This window comes from Vicugna pacos, unplaced genomic scaffold (genome assembly GCF_048564905.1).
Source record: "Vicugna pacos unplaced genomic scaffold, VicPac4 scaffold_323, whole genome shotgun sequence".
NCBI lineage: Eukaryota > Metazoa > Chordata > Mammalia > Artiodactyla > Camelidae > Vicugna > Vicugna pacos.
In genome coordinates, this window is record NW_027329001.1 from 1 (window position 1) to 13,480 (window position 13,480).

Here is a 13,480-nt window from a genome sequence, read left to right on the forward strand (position 1 = left end):
ATGCATTGTGAAATGGTGGTATTTCTTGCCCAATGGGGCTGCACTGTCAGTTCTGAGAATCAGGGGAGACACGTGGGTAGGAAAGCACCCTGACACACATGGCCCCCCCACCCCGTGAGACAGCATTGTCGATGCTCAGGTGACCCGATGTAGACCGCGCTGCTAAACCTGAGCATGGTTAGTGATCTTGGTGGCTATGAAAATACAGACTACCGGTCCCTACCTCTGGAGGCTCTGAGGGTGTGTACCCCAGAATTCTGCATTTTTAAAAGGACTTTAATTCTGGTGAAGATTATCTGAGTGTCCCACTGAGAAACACTGGTGTTCGAGGCACCAATATTGAGGATTCTCAGGGAGCGATGTCTTTTCAGGATGGTCCTAGGGCCCTCACTTGAGACTTTTGCCTTGGGTTTAATTGTATGTGTTCAGAAGTGATGTCTCTCACTTCCAGTGCTTGTAAGCGTGCTCTGTGCAGGGATTTATTCTCAGTAGATGGCAAAAACTATGATTCTTCAGGTCACTGAGCTAGAGTGTGAGCGATCTTTTATTTTGGTATTCTTTATAGCAATGCAGAGTCTCCCGAGAAGAGATTCAGACTTAACAGCTTTGTGTCAGACTTTGGAAGACCGCTGGTGCCCAAGGTGTTCTCTGGCAGGGCAATGACGAATCTAGGTCCCTCTTTCCCTGCTACATCAATGAAGTGGACCACTTGGACAAGGCCAAAGCTGGTATCTCAACCATTGCCCTTGACAGTGATATTCGGCTCCAGGAAGCCTTCAGATGCAGCAGGTGGCCAGAGGAGGAGCTGAACAGGCTCATGAAATGTGACATCCCCAACTTCATCAATACAGACCAGAACTCTTCCGTTGGGGAAGATGATCTCCTGATTTTGGAACCACCGTTTGTTCTAGAAAATAAGCCATTTGCTCAGACCTCACACAAAGACTTGAATTGAGAAACTTGCTTTGTCAAGTGTCTTTCTGAAGATGTGAAGTCTGTCTTTGTATGGCAGGAATTGCCCTTTCACAAAATTGTATGTGTTTGTGTCTGAGAGAGGGAAATGGAGACAGACAGAAAGACAGAGACAGAAGAGAGCCCCCTCAGAAGAGAGCTAGTTAAGGTGAGTTTTTGTGCCTTTAAAAAAAAATTTGGGGTTTTGGGGGGAACAAAGTATTTACACTGTTTCATTCTCCTACTGGGAAACCTGGCCCCATCCTCAGTGTCAGTGGCCTTGAATGGGGTTGGCACGGTGCGTTTCATCTGGCGCTGTCACTACCACGCTCTGCCTTTAGCATGTTGCTTTGCCTGTCAGGGCTGCCACCCTTTTAACCTTAAGGCTAGGAGTCTGGGGTAGATGATCTATCTCAGCTCTGCTGTTTTGAAAATTCCTGATGGCAGCATAAACCAGGCCCTACCTCCTGTCTCTTGCTGGGGCACCCCTCAGGTCTGTGCCTTCTACTCAACCCTTTACTGAGCCCAGTTCTATCAGGAGCCCAAGTGCCTACCGGGATGGAAGGAGACTTTTCTCTCGTGGTCACGGTGGCCGACATTTCCATTGGTTGTGCTGAAACAGCTCTTCTGAGATCCCCTGGCCACCCTTGCTCAAACCTGAGGACAACACTGTCGTTTCTTTCCTAGGAGGAGGATCAATGCATGGTGCACTTTATGACAATCCTGTCCCCAGGAATGCACGGAAGTTTTTCAGCTGAGTGAGGGGAGGTGCCTCTGTGTCCCTGTGTCCCTGTATATCTGTCTGCTCACACTACCCTGCCACCGGCTACTGAGCAAGAAAAGTGCTATTCACCATGTTGTGTGTTTTGCAGATGTGTAGGTGATGGTCGTCTGGCTCGTGTGTGTGGGCTTGGAGCTGGGATGTTGAAGGGCTTATAAATACCTCATCAACATGTATTCAAGGTGGCCTGGTGCCACACGGACTTGATTCATGAAGGCAGCAAGCCTGAACACTGGTTTCGAAACAACTTGGTTTTGATCAGTCACACTGCATGCATGACTCGCTGCTAATCTCTGGGTGGTTTTTTCATTTTAGATTTATTCACCCAGTGTCTTGCTTAAGCTGAAAAATACTTTTATTTCACCAGAATATTCTCTGATTCTTTGTTTTCACACATCCAGTTTTTTAATTCCTTTAAAAATTGTTCTGTGTTTATAATGCCTCCTGATTTCTATCATTTCTAGTTTCCCTGTGGCCTGAGCCATGCACCAGATTTTATGTAGGAACTGTTCCACCAAAAGGAATCCCCTTGCTATAATATCTTTTGAGGAAAATATTATTCTTTAAGACCCTAACACTAATTCGTAGAACAAAGCATGGAACATTTCTTGTAGTTAATACATGTTCATGCAAAAAGAAACTTGATATTTTCATTGAAGAATGTTGATTTTAATAACTTTTACTAATGTGAATATTATTATTCATAATTTAAGTAACCAAATAAAACCACAGTTATTTATTATTAAGATTAAAAACTATTTACATGGTCTCTCAATTAGAAGACTGAAGTGTATTTAAAAATGGAAAAATACCCATGATGACACCATCTTTTTTATTAACTAAATATCAAGAGCTGTGCAGGGTTATGATTTGACCACCTGCAAGCTGTCAAGTTAGCATGAGGTAGTTTGTGGATGCTGCCAGAAGACAGGAGACTCCCCCAGGATCAGAGACTAAGGACTTCCTGCCAGCACAGCAGACAGCCAGTGGTTCATGTTCATGTTGGTTCCTAAGTTCCTTTCCTATTGCTGTTGTAACAAAGGACCACAGACTCAGTGGTTTAAAGCAATACACATTCATCTTCTCACTGTTCTAGGGTGCAGAAGTGCAAAGTCAATGTCAGTGGACTAAAACCAACGTGTGGCCAAGGCTATGTTCCACACCGAGGCTCTTGGGAGGGATTCATCTTCCTACCTTTCCCAGCTTGCATAGGTGCTCATACTCCTTGGCCCAGGGCCCTGTGTCACTGTGACTTCTGCTGCCACTTCACATCTCTGTCTCTGACCAATCTGCCTCTCTCCTCTAAGGACCTCCGTGATGACGTTTGCTTTCCCACAGTGATCTGCCATCCCAAGGTCCTTGACAGTCACACCTGCAGAGTCCCTTTTGCCATGCACAGTGACATATTCCCAGGTTCTAGGGATCAGACCGTGGACATATTGGGGGCCATTATTCTGCAAAGTTCTTCCCTTTGGCTCCACTGGTTCTTGTCCATCCCACATGCAAAATGCATCCACCTCATCCCAACACCCTCCAGAGTCTCATTTACTACACCATCAACTCAAAGTCCAACATGTAGTCTATGTATTATCAGCTCAAAAGCCTAAATATTTTCATCCTCATCGCCTAAGTCAGGCATGAGTGAGACACTGGGTGTGATCTTCTCTGCTCAAAATCCTGCAATGGCTTCTCATTTCACACAGTGAAGAAGCGAGAGTCCTTATGGTGACCTTACAGGTTTCCTCCCCCTCCCCAAGCTGAGCTCATCTCCGGTTTTCTCCCTGGCTCACTCTGCTCCAGCAACACTGGCCTCCCTGCTGGCCCTTGGGGACATCAGACTTGCACCCACAGGCCTGTTGCCCTGGCCGGTCTCTGTCAAACTCATATGCTGAAGTCCTAACCGCCAGGACTACAGAACATGACCCCATTTGGTAATAGGGTTGTTGCAGAGGTCATTGGTTAAGAAGAGGTCATTAGGGTGGGCCTTAATCCAGTATGACTTGTGTCCTGATAAAAAGGGGCAATGTGGACACAGAGATACGTGTACATGGGAGATGACGTGATGAAATGTGGAGAGAAGACTGTCGTCTCCAAGCCAAGGAGAGAGGCCTGGACCAGCCTCTCCCTCCCAGCCCTCAGGAGGAACCAGCCCTGCTGACACCCTGCCTGCAGACTCCCCACCCCCAGGGCTGTGAGACAGTGAGCCTCTGTAGTTCCCGTCACCCAGTGTGCGGTGCTGTGTTAGAGGAAGCTCAGCAACTAGCACCCCCTTCTCAAGGTCCTCAGTGAGGCCTGCTCTGGCCATCTCATTTTAAACTGGAAACTGCCTTCCCCTTGTCTCTGCCCCAGAAACCCCCTCTCCCTGATCATATTATTTCTATCACCTTCTAGAATACCATATATTTCACATGACTGTCACGACTGTAGTTTATGTTCTGCTCTTCCTCAGTCCTACAGGGACAAGTATCCTTATTTGTTCACTGACGGACCTCAGGTGTCTTGACCAGTACCCGTGGCACAGCAGTCAATACAAATTGGCCGGATGGAAGGAGGGATCGTTCCTTACATTCACAGGTGAGTGAACGAAGATTCCGGGGGATTGAGTGTTTTGCTCAGGCACAGAGCTGGTAAGTGTCAGGCCAAGGTGGGTTTCAGGTACCTATGAACCTGTGGGAGTCTTGAGTGATTCCCTTTCCATTGATTAGTATTTCTCAGGTGTCTCTTTTTCTGGCTCTAACTTTTGACTTCTTTCTGGTATTCTTCTAAGCTTTCAACCAGTTGTAAGTTTTAATTCTGCTTTGTCTCAGGTAAACAAATGAAATCTGTAAATCTTTTAACTCATTATTTCATCTAAATACATTGTGATTAGTGATGATGTATTTCTGGCATCTTGTTTTGTGATTTCTATTTGCTTTGCGCTGCTTTTCTTCTGCCGGTTATATCCCTTGCAGTCATGGTTAAGAGCATGGCGTGTAGAGGCAGCCTATCTGAGCTTGGTTCCCTCCCTTGCTAACCATGTAACCAGGATATGTAATCCCTTTGAGACTCACTTTCTTCATATACAAAAAGTGGTACTATCCACCTCAAAGACTGTAAGCATTAAGTGATAAAATGGATGGAGAACTTAGAATAGTGACCGGCGTATTTTGCATTCTTCATTTTGACTTCTTTATTTTTATTCTCTTTTTAAACAATTACTTTAGAGATTACTGTTGAATTTTAATGAACACCCTAGATATTGAAGATTAAAATGTTACTTAACCCATACATTGAATTTTATATACCAAATGATATCTGTATTTTGTTTCCATAAGTTCTGTTTAGCTCTATAAAAAAATTGATCTGCTTTCTTTTACATGATGTCCTGATTGTTCATTATGTTACATAAGATTCATTTTATCTTTTAATGATTCAGTCATACTTATTTTATGCTCTCTCTTAGATTGTTTCATAATTTTAGGCTCTGGAATATTAATCATCCTGTGTTTTACGGTGAGCTCTTTCTTCCCTGTGGCATTTATTTTCTTCTGTTTATAGTTGTGTGTCTGTGTGTGTGTAGAGTTGTGGGAGTTTCTCTATAGTGAGTACAATTTTTTTCCTATGATTGTCCCTTACATCCTGGTTTATAAAGTTTCCCTAGAGAACAATTTTGTGTTGCTTATCCTAAGGCTCCAGGTGATATGTTCAACCTTGAATTATATTTTTCAGTTTGGGAATTCCGGAATCTTAAGTGGAGTATCAATATGGATTCCACATTCATATAAAGCAGGGGCGTGGAGATTAGATTTTTTTAAGGGAGATTTTGTTTTTCCCTAGAGAACAGGCTGTTTCACCCCTTTCCTGCGTGCACAGGTGGAGAACTTTGAGTCTTCCTTTCAGTGAAGAGTCAAGTCGTCCAATACGTCTTATGCAGAGGTTTCTATAAAGGAAGACTTCTACATCTGGTATGGACCCTTTTTCTTAATGGACATTGTATCCCTATTTATGTGCAGATGAAAACCCCTTCCCTCCAGGGTGCTGTGGCATCAGCTCACAAGATTACCATTTTTGCGTTAAGTGTCCTCTTTTTATTGTCACCTGGGAACTTCTCTCTCCATAGTTATCTCTGTGTTACTTTTGTTGTTGTATTTTATACGGCATTACTGAAAGTTTTACTTAAAAGGGATCCTAATTAGCTCTGTTTACCTGTTTCCAGAGCTGAAAGCTTCAGTTCTAGAGTATCTGTTTGATTTTTCTTAAAAATACATTCCAATATATTTCTCTGGTGAAAGTCTTGACCCTGTTATCTGTTCTCCCATCATTTCCTTATTTTCTTGATTATATTAAAAGTGTTTTATAGCCTTTATTGGTAACTCTGATGCTTACATCACCTGGGGGTTTGCATCCTTTGTCTAATATTTCTTATTCTCATTTTATCCATCATATAGTCTTGACATGTTGCATGTCTAGAAATTCTTTATTACATGGCAGACACTGCAAATGAAAAATCCATATCTTATCTTCTGTAAGAGGTTTTCTACCTTCCCGTTAGGCAGACAGGGTGAGAGACTGATCATCTCACTCCAATAAGGCCCTGAGTTGCGTCGACAAAAGTGCCTTTTTTCTTAAGACAGCTTTGAGGTATACTTGGCAAAATAATTTTCACAGATTTAAAGTGTACAACTTAATGCGTTTTGACATAAGAATATCCCCAAGGAACCATGACCACATTCAAGACAGTGAACATACCCATCACCCACAAAACTCTTCTCCTGCATTTTGTTGTCCCTCCCTCCCTCCCCGTCTATTCCCCTGGAAACCATTGATCTGCTTTCTATCACAACATACTGGTTTGCATTCTCAAGATCGTTGTATGAATGGATTCATGCAGTATCTACTCTATGTTGTCTAACTTCTTTCATTCAGTGTAATTATTTTGAGAGTCATATGTGTTGCTGTATTAATAGCTTATTTTTCTCATAGCAGAGTATTGCTTAATGCTGAGTTTTTCCTGAATAGTTTATTGCGAACAGTGTTTGGTTAGACCATCCTTTGTTTCTCCATTTACTTCTTGATGGATGCGTGGGTTATTTCCAACTTGAGCTATTATAAATAATATTGCAGTGAATATTTGGTTACAAGTCTTTTTATGGACATACACTTTTATTTTCTAAAGCATCAGATGAGAAATATCTGGGTTAAATGGTAGATAGGTGTTTACCTTTTTTAAGGAAACTGTTAAACAGTTTTCCAAAGTGGTTGTGCTATTGTAAATTCCTCGTGGTATGTATCAGTTCTGGTTGCTCTACTTCCTTGCCAGCACTTTGTAAGGTCGATCTTTCTAATCGTATACATTCTAGTATATATGTGAACTAGTATCTCACTGTGATTTTTAAAAGCATTTCTATAATGACTAATGGCATCTTTAATCAGCATCTTTTCATATGCTTATTATCCATCTGGGTATCTTTATTGAAGTGTGTTTTCTGGCCTCATTCATTCATTCAGGTGTTTGCATTATTATTGTGTTTTGAAATGTTTTTATTCTGGATCAGACACAAAGAGAGACCTTTACCAGACATATGATCTGCAAATAGCTTCTGTCTATAGCTTGTCTTTTCATTTGCTTAGCAGTGTTTAGAAGAGCTTTGAAGAGTCTTCATTTCTGTAAAGTTCACTCTATCAGTTACTTTTTAAAATAGATGATACTTTTGGTGTCATAGCAAAGAAATATTTGCCAAACCCAAGGCCATAAAGCTTAAGCCTATGCTTTTTCTACTAGCTGTTTTATAGTTTTAGATTTCTTATTAAAATCTATGATCCACTTTGAGTTAATTTTTGTATATTTTGTGAGGTGTGGATCAAAGTTCATTTTTTTTTTTTTGCATATCACTGTCTAACAATTCCCTCACTAATTGTTGAAAAGATCCTTTTCTCCACTGCATCCTTTTTGAGAATCAATTGTCTATATAAGTGTTTGTTTAGTTCTGAACTTTCTATTCTGTTCCATTATTCTATTTTCCTGTTTTACACCAACAGCATACATTCTGATTACTGTAGCTTTATAAAATAAAGTCTGAAAATTAGATAGTGTAAGTCTTCCAACTTTGTTTTTCTTGTTCAAAGTTGTTTTGGATATTTGGGATCCTTTGCATTTTTATATGAATTTTACAATCAGTTTCTAAATTCCTTACATCCTGTTCTACCAAAATTCCACCCATGTCTTTGGCCATCTCCAAAGCCGCATTTTCAGAAGTCTCTCTAGATCCCAGGTGAAAGGAATTTGTCTTTCTTCTGGCTCCATTCACATTTCATATTATTTGATTACATTTATTCATATTTGGCTGTATGTACTTGTCTGATCTTTCCAGCCATATGGTAAATCTCTCAAAATTAGGAATCTTGACTTGGTTCCCTATATCTGCTGAGAAAACTAGTTCTATGCTTTGCAGCAGTGAGCCCTGCAGTAAGAGGTATCTGCAGCACACATCTAGCTCATTGCTTGCATATTGTCAAGAAATCCTGCAGATTTAGAATTGTTTATTGATTGTTGTCTCCAAGACGTCTCAGTCTTTTTTATTTCTATTGTTACTGTTGCAGTTTCAAAGAGCAATGGCTAATTATTTTCCAAATATCAAAACATACTGTAATTGAGTTGTGATGTAAATTATGTGCTGCTGTGTCTTAAAAACCTCCTTAGTGTTCACAGGCTCCTTCACTCATGGAAATTTTGGGAGAATGACATATCCTTAGAGATAGCACTGCTGACTTTGGCGACCTGAGAAGCAGTACCTGAACTCACTCCTGCTGTTTTTCTAGTGTCCCATCTAGCCCTCCTCCAGCCCTCCATGGGGGGACATGCAGTTCTGCCCTTGAAAAGCCTGTTGCTTCTCAAGAAGACTTCCCTATGAAACATAATCATGTCCTTCTTTTGGGGACATTCAGTCCAGAGATTTGGCGGCAGGGGAAAATGTTTAGTCTGCTTTTGGTAGAGCCTAAACTCTTCCATAATTATTAGAAGCAAATCCAATGAGGAAACTGTGTTGGCATCTAACAAATCAGCATAAATGTCTGATGAGGCAGATCAGCTTCCCCATCCCACTCAGGCGTCATGTTGATGTGACACTCAACTTGGCTAAAATTTTCTCCTCTGTGCAACGTAAGTTTCAAGACATTATGAATGGCTTTTTGTTTTTCTTCCTTGGTCTTTCCACATTCACTGTGTCTGGTGAGATTATATGAATCCTGCTTATTTTCAGCCCAGCAATTACCCTTTTTAAAGGATCACGTGTTTAAAAGGCTAGTGGACAATTTGTTAGAAGATAGAATTCCTTAGATTTTGGTCCTGGAGTTGAATCTTGGTTAGGGGTGAATGAAAATTCCCATTAAAATTTTAAATTCAGTGTTACAAAGTTTTAAAAATAGTTAAATATTAGTCAATTTCATTAAACACTTTAGCAGTTATTTACTTTTAAGCCGGTTTCTGGGGCAATTTTTTAAATGATTCCCTCTCTTTATTGATTCCCTCTTTATCAGAATCCTTGAGAGGCCCTTGTCATCACTGTCAGTATCATCATCATCATCATCATGGAACTGATTCCTCTGGACGATTCTAGGAAAATAAAGAGATCGGTGGAGTTATGTGTAGGTCAGTGTGTGCATATACAATAAGAACAGTTATCAGACATTAGATGCAAGAAATCCACTTTATTTAGAGAAGAATGTGGTCATGAAATCCTGATGTGGTGAATGAAGGTAGCAGTGGGAACAGAATAGTCAGTGAAAAGGAGGAGGAAGTGAGCGAAGCGGGGAGCATAGATCCTTGGTTAGCAGATCATCAAATTGGTGAGAATGAGGGGAGTGTGTTGGCAGAATCATGTCCCTCCCCCGCCACAGGTTAGCCAACTGTGACATGTTTCTGTACATGGTAAAAGGGATGACAGATTATATTAGGAGAAAAATCTTAGAGGATTTCTGTCTTCTAAATTGTCTATTAGCCTTTTAAACCCGTGATACATTATTAAAGATTAGTGGAGGGCCACAAATAAAAAGGATTCATATAATCTCACCACACATACTGAATGTAGAAAGACTAAGAAAGAAAAACAAAAAGTCATTCATAAGTGCCTTGAACCTTAAATTGCTCATGAGAGGAAATGTCACACAAGGTGAATGTCACAGCCACATACATAATGCCTGAGTGGGAGGGGAGAAGGGGATCCTGAGATGAGACAATAGGGTGAGTAGCCTGGATTGTCCAGGTGGGCCCAATGTAATCACAAGGGTCCTTAAAATGGAGGACATAGCCCAGCTGAGTTTAAACTCAGAGGGAGGTGTAGCCATGGAGCAGTGTTCAGAAAGGCTGCTGGCCATGAAAATGGAGGAAGTCGTGGGGCACAAGCTAAGGAAGTTGGGTAACCTCTGAAAGCTAGAAAAAAAACCAAAAACAAGGAAACATTCTCTTCTAGATCCTCTAGAAGGAAGGAACCCTGCTGTTAAGTTGAATTTAGCTCAATGAGAACTGTGTTGGATCTCTGACCTCCACAGCCATAAGGTGATAAATCTGTGCTGGTTTAAGTTGTTAAGCTTATGGAAATTTGTTACAGTGGTAATAGAAAAATAACATAGTGGGCGGTAGTGTAAGGGATTAAAGGTCTAGGCTGGGGTGTGGAGAGGATTCTGACATTCATACTGAAAAACAACCAGGTGCAGTGGGAAGGTGTCTTAAGGAAGACCTACCTGGCAGGGCTGTTAAGACGACTGTTTGGAGTGAGGAGAGCATTGGATTAGAGGAATCAATTAAATCTCTACCAGAAAAATAAGGAGTAAAATAACAGGGCTTCAGTGTTAGTGGATGCAGGAATGGAAATGTGCAGAAGGATATAAACATTACTTTGATATTAGCTCCAGGTTTGATGACTGCATGTTGGGGAGAGTTAGCCGATGTGTGGGCTGAATGTTTGCATCCCCTCAAAATCCATATGTCAAAACCCCATCTCCCAGGGTGATGGTATGGGAGGCGGGGCCTTTGGGAGGTGATTACTAGGATAAAGTGAAGTCATGAGAGTAGAGCCCTCATGAATGGGATTAGTGCCGTTATAAAGGGTCCCAGATTGCTTGCTTCTCTCTGCTCTCTGGCCCATGAAGATAGAGGGAAGACAGCCATCTTCGAGCCATGAAGGCTATTCTCTCCCAGATACATTGACCTCAGTCTCCAAAACTTAAGGAACATGCTGGTTGTTTAAGCCACCCGACCCACGGTAATTTGTTACAGCATCCCAGACTGACGAAGACAGGGGAGAATGCCTCTGAGTTTGGCACTGATTGCCTGGAGAATGCTGAAACCCAGGGAAGTGGGCAGCACAGACGTTTACCCATTTAATCCTGGCAACGCGGTACGAGATAGAGTCTACATATTTCTCGCTATTTAAAAGGGAAGGAAAAAGAGGCACAAATAACAACAACAACAACAACAACAATAATTTTTCCAAGATTCACACAGAACCCCCTGGAGGCAGAGTGAGAATTTATACTCAGGCAGGCTGACCCCAGAGCCCCTGCTCATAACTACGAAGTCAGATCACCTTGCTTATGTGGATCAATTTTTTTCAAGTGTGATATGAGGGTACTGTGTCCAGTAACTTATAATTTCAAAATACCTCACTGTAAGGGAATCATTAGTCCCAGGCTTTGCAAACCACAGAAAGCTAGACATACAAAAATAACTCGTTAGGGCAAGATAACCAATAATGTTTTTAAATATTATACTTGCTGAACTTTTGCAATAAAATGTGTATTTATAATTCTGTCTGGCTACAGAATAACTTCATAATCCTGAATGTGGCTGGTGGCTCCTATGGTGGGCAGCACGGGCCTAGAGAATTTAAGTGACTTGTGCAGCCTCGCCCAGGAAGCTTGTGGTGGGATCAGAGCTACAGGCTGGGACTTTTCCTTCCTATCCAACAAGTCCCTTATGGAGGCTTAGAAGCTTCTCCTTTGGTGCTCAGCTGTCTATCCGTACATATGACATCTTGTCAGGTGTCCCAGCCTGCTCCTGAACATCAGCCAGAACCCACTTCTGCTCTTTTCTGGCCAGGTAATACATTCTAGCAATTCCATTGACTTCTTGGCATCAGTTCTTACCTGGAAGGGTAGTGGCTAGAGATGTAAATGTGTCCACATGGCAGGGTTTTCATACACATAGCAGGAGTTGTCAAGAGAAGAAAACGTCAGGAAGACGAGTGGAAGCAGGTCATTTAAAATACCAAATGGGTACTTTCAATGTATGTTTGTCTTTCCAAGTCCATACTTGTTCTGCTTGTGCATTACAGGCCAGTAAATCGGGAGAGCAGGTTTTGCGGCAAGAAACAGCAACTTTAATTTGGAAAGCCAGATGAGAAGATGGAAGTCAAATGTCCTGGAAAACCATCTCCCAAAGTCAGAATTCAGGATCTTTTTATATTAAAAAGGGGAAGCAGGAATGCTTGGTTGTTGCAAACTTCTTTTATGAATTCTTTGTTGTTAGAATCTTTTGTTCTTGCAGCTCTTCACCTGGGTCAGATCCGTGTAAACCTCCAACAAACAAATGTTATTTCTATTTTGTAACTTGTTATCTTTATACGAATGGAAAAGTGTTAATTTCCTTTAAAGTCAGAGCCTTGAGGATAGGGTCTCCTGTATATTTCAGGCTTTAGGCAACATTGTTTTACAAAAGGTGCAGAACGAACAAGACTAAACCTAGGAAAAAGGGCACAGGTTTAAAGTCAAACGAACAGATCTAATATGGAGTAAGATTTGTTCTTTCCTATTTCAGTAGTGCCATGTAGAAGGCACTTTGGGCAGCTTTTTGTAGGGTCCTGGAGGCTTTCTCTCTCAGCCTCTGGGCTCCTCTATGGTAAACCCTTCACAGCTGTCTGGCCTGCTGGAAAACCACTCCGACTGTTTTGCCCGGAAGATGTGTTCGGTTTATAACTCATATCTACTCCTTGGAAAACAACTCAAGAAAAACTCAGTTGGTTTTCCACCAGCCCTTGGCAAGGTTGAGGGATAGCATGTTATTATTTTATAAAATAAATTAAAAATAAAAATAAAAATAATAATAATAAAAGAAGTCTTAAAAAAGCACTGGGCACATAGGAGAGAGTCAATAAATGTTTCCTGGCTTAAATTAACAGTGATGGCTCAGTGAATCCATGGCTGTTGTATTTGCTGTGCTAGTTACTCCTTTGCTCCATTTCAATTTTTTTTAACTGAAAAAGAAATACATGCATATGGTTAAAAAATTCAAACAGAGCACAAAAATACACAAGTGAAAGATGTTTTCCCTCATCCTCTGTTCTTTCAGCCCTCCCTGGAGATGCCACTGTTTACTATTCTTTTTGTGCTTTTTCAGATATGCTTTGCATATTCCCACCTATGTATGCAAATTCCTTTAAACGTTTACTTATTTTTAACTTATAGGGGTTTAAATCCTCAAGTGCTTTCTGCCCGGGTAATAGAAAAGAACAAATCTGACTCCATACTAGAACTTTTCCTTTGACTTTAACCCTGTACTCTGTCTCCTAGGCTTCATCTTGCTTGTGAAACAATGTTGCCTAGAGCCTGAAATATACAGGAGAGCCTATTCTGAAGGCTCTGACCTTTAAGGATATTTAACACTTTTTCATTCATAAAAAGATAACAAGTTGCAGAATAGAAAATAACGTTTGTTTTGCTGGAGGTTTACAGAGATTTGACTCAGGCGGATAGCTGCAAGAACAAAGGATTTTA

The 13,480-nt window shown here is 41.2% G+C and overlaps 1 long non-coding RNA gene across 1 annotated transcript; it reads left to right on the forward strand.

Moving 5' to 3' along the window:
* Nucleotides 1-5,456: 5,456 nt before the first annotated feature.
* LOC140695544 (uncharacterized) lies at nucleotides 5,457-9,352 on the forward strand. The gene is made up of 2 exons (XR_012071193.1): nucleotides 5,457-5,676; nucleotides 9,248-9,352. It is a non-coding gene; the product is annotated as an uncharacterized lncRNA (long non-coding RNA).
* The last annotated feature ends 4,128 nt before the right edge of the window (nucleotides 9,353-13,480 follow it).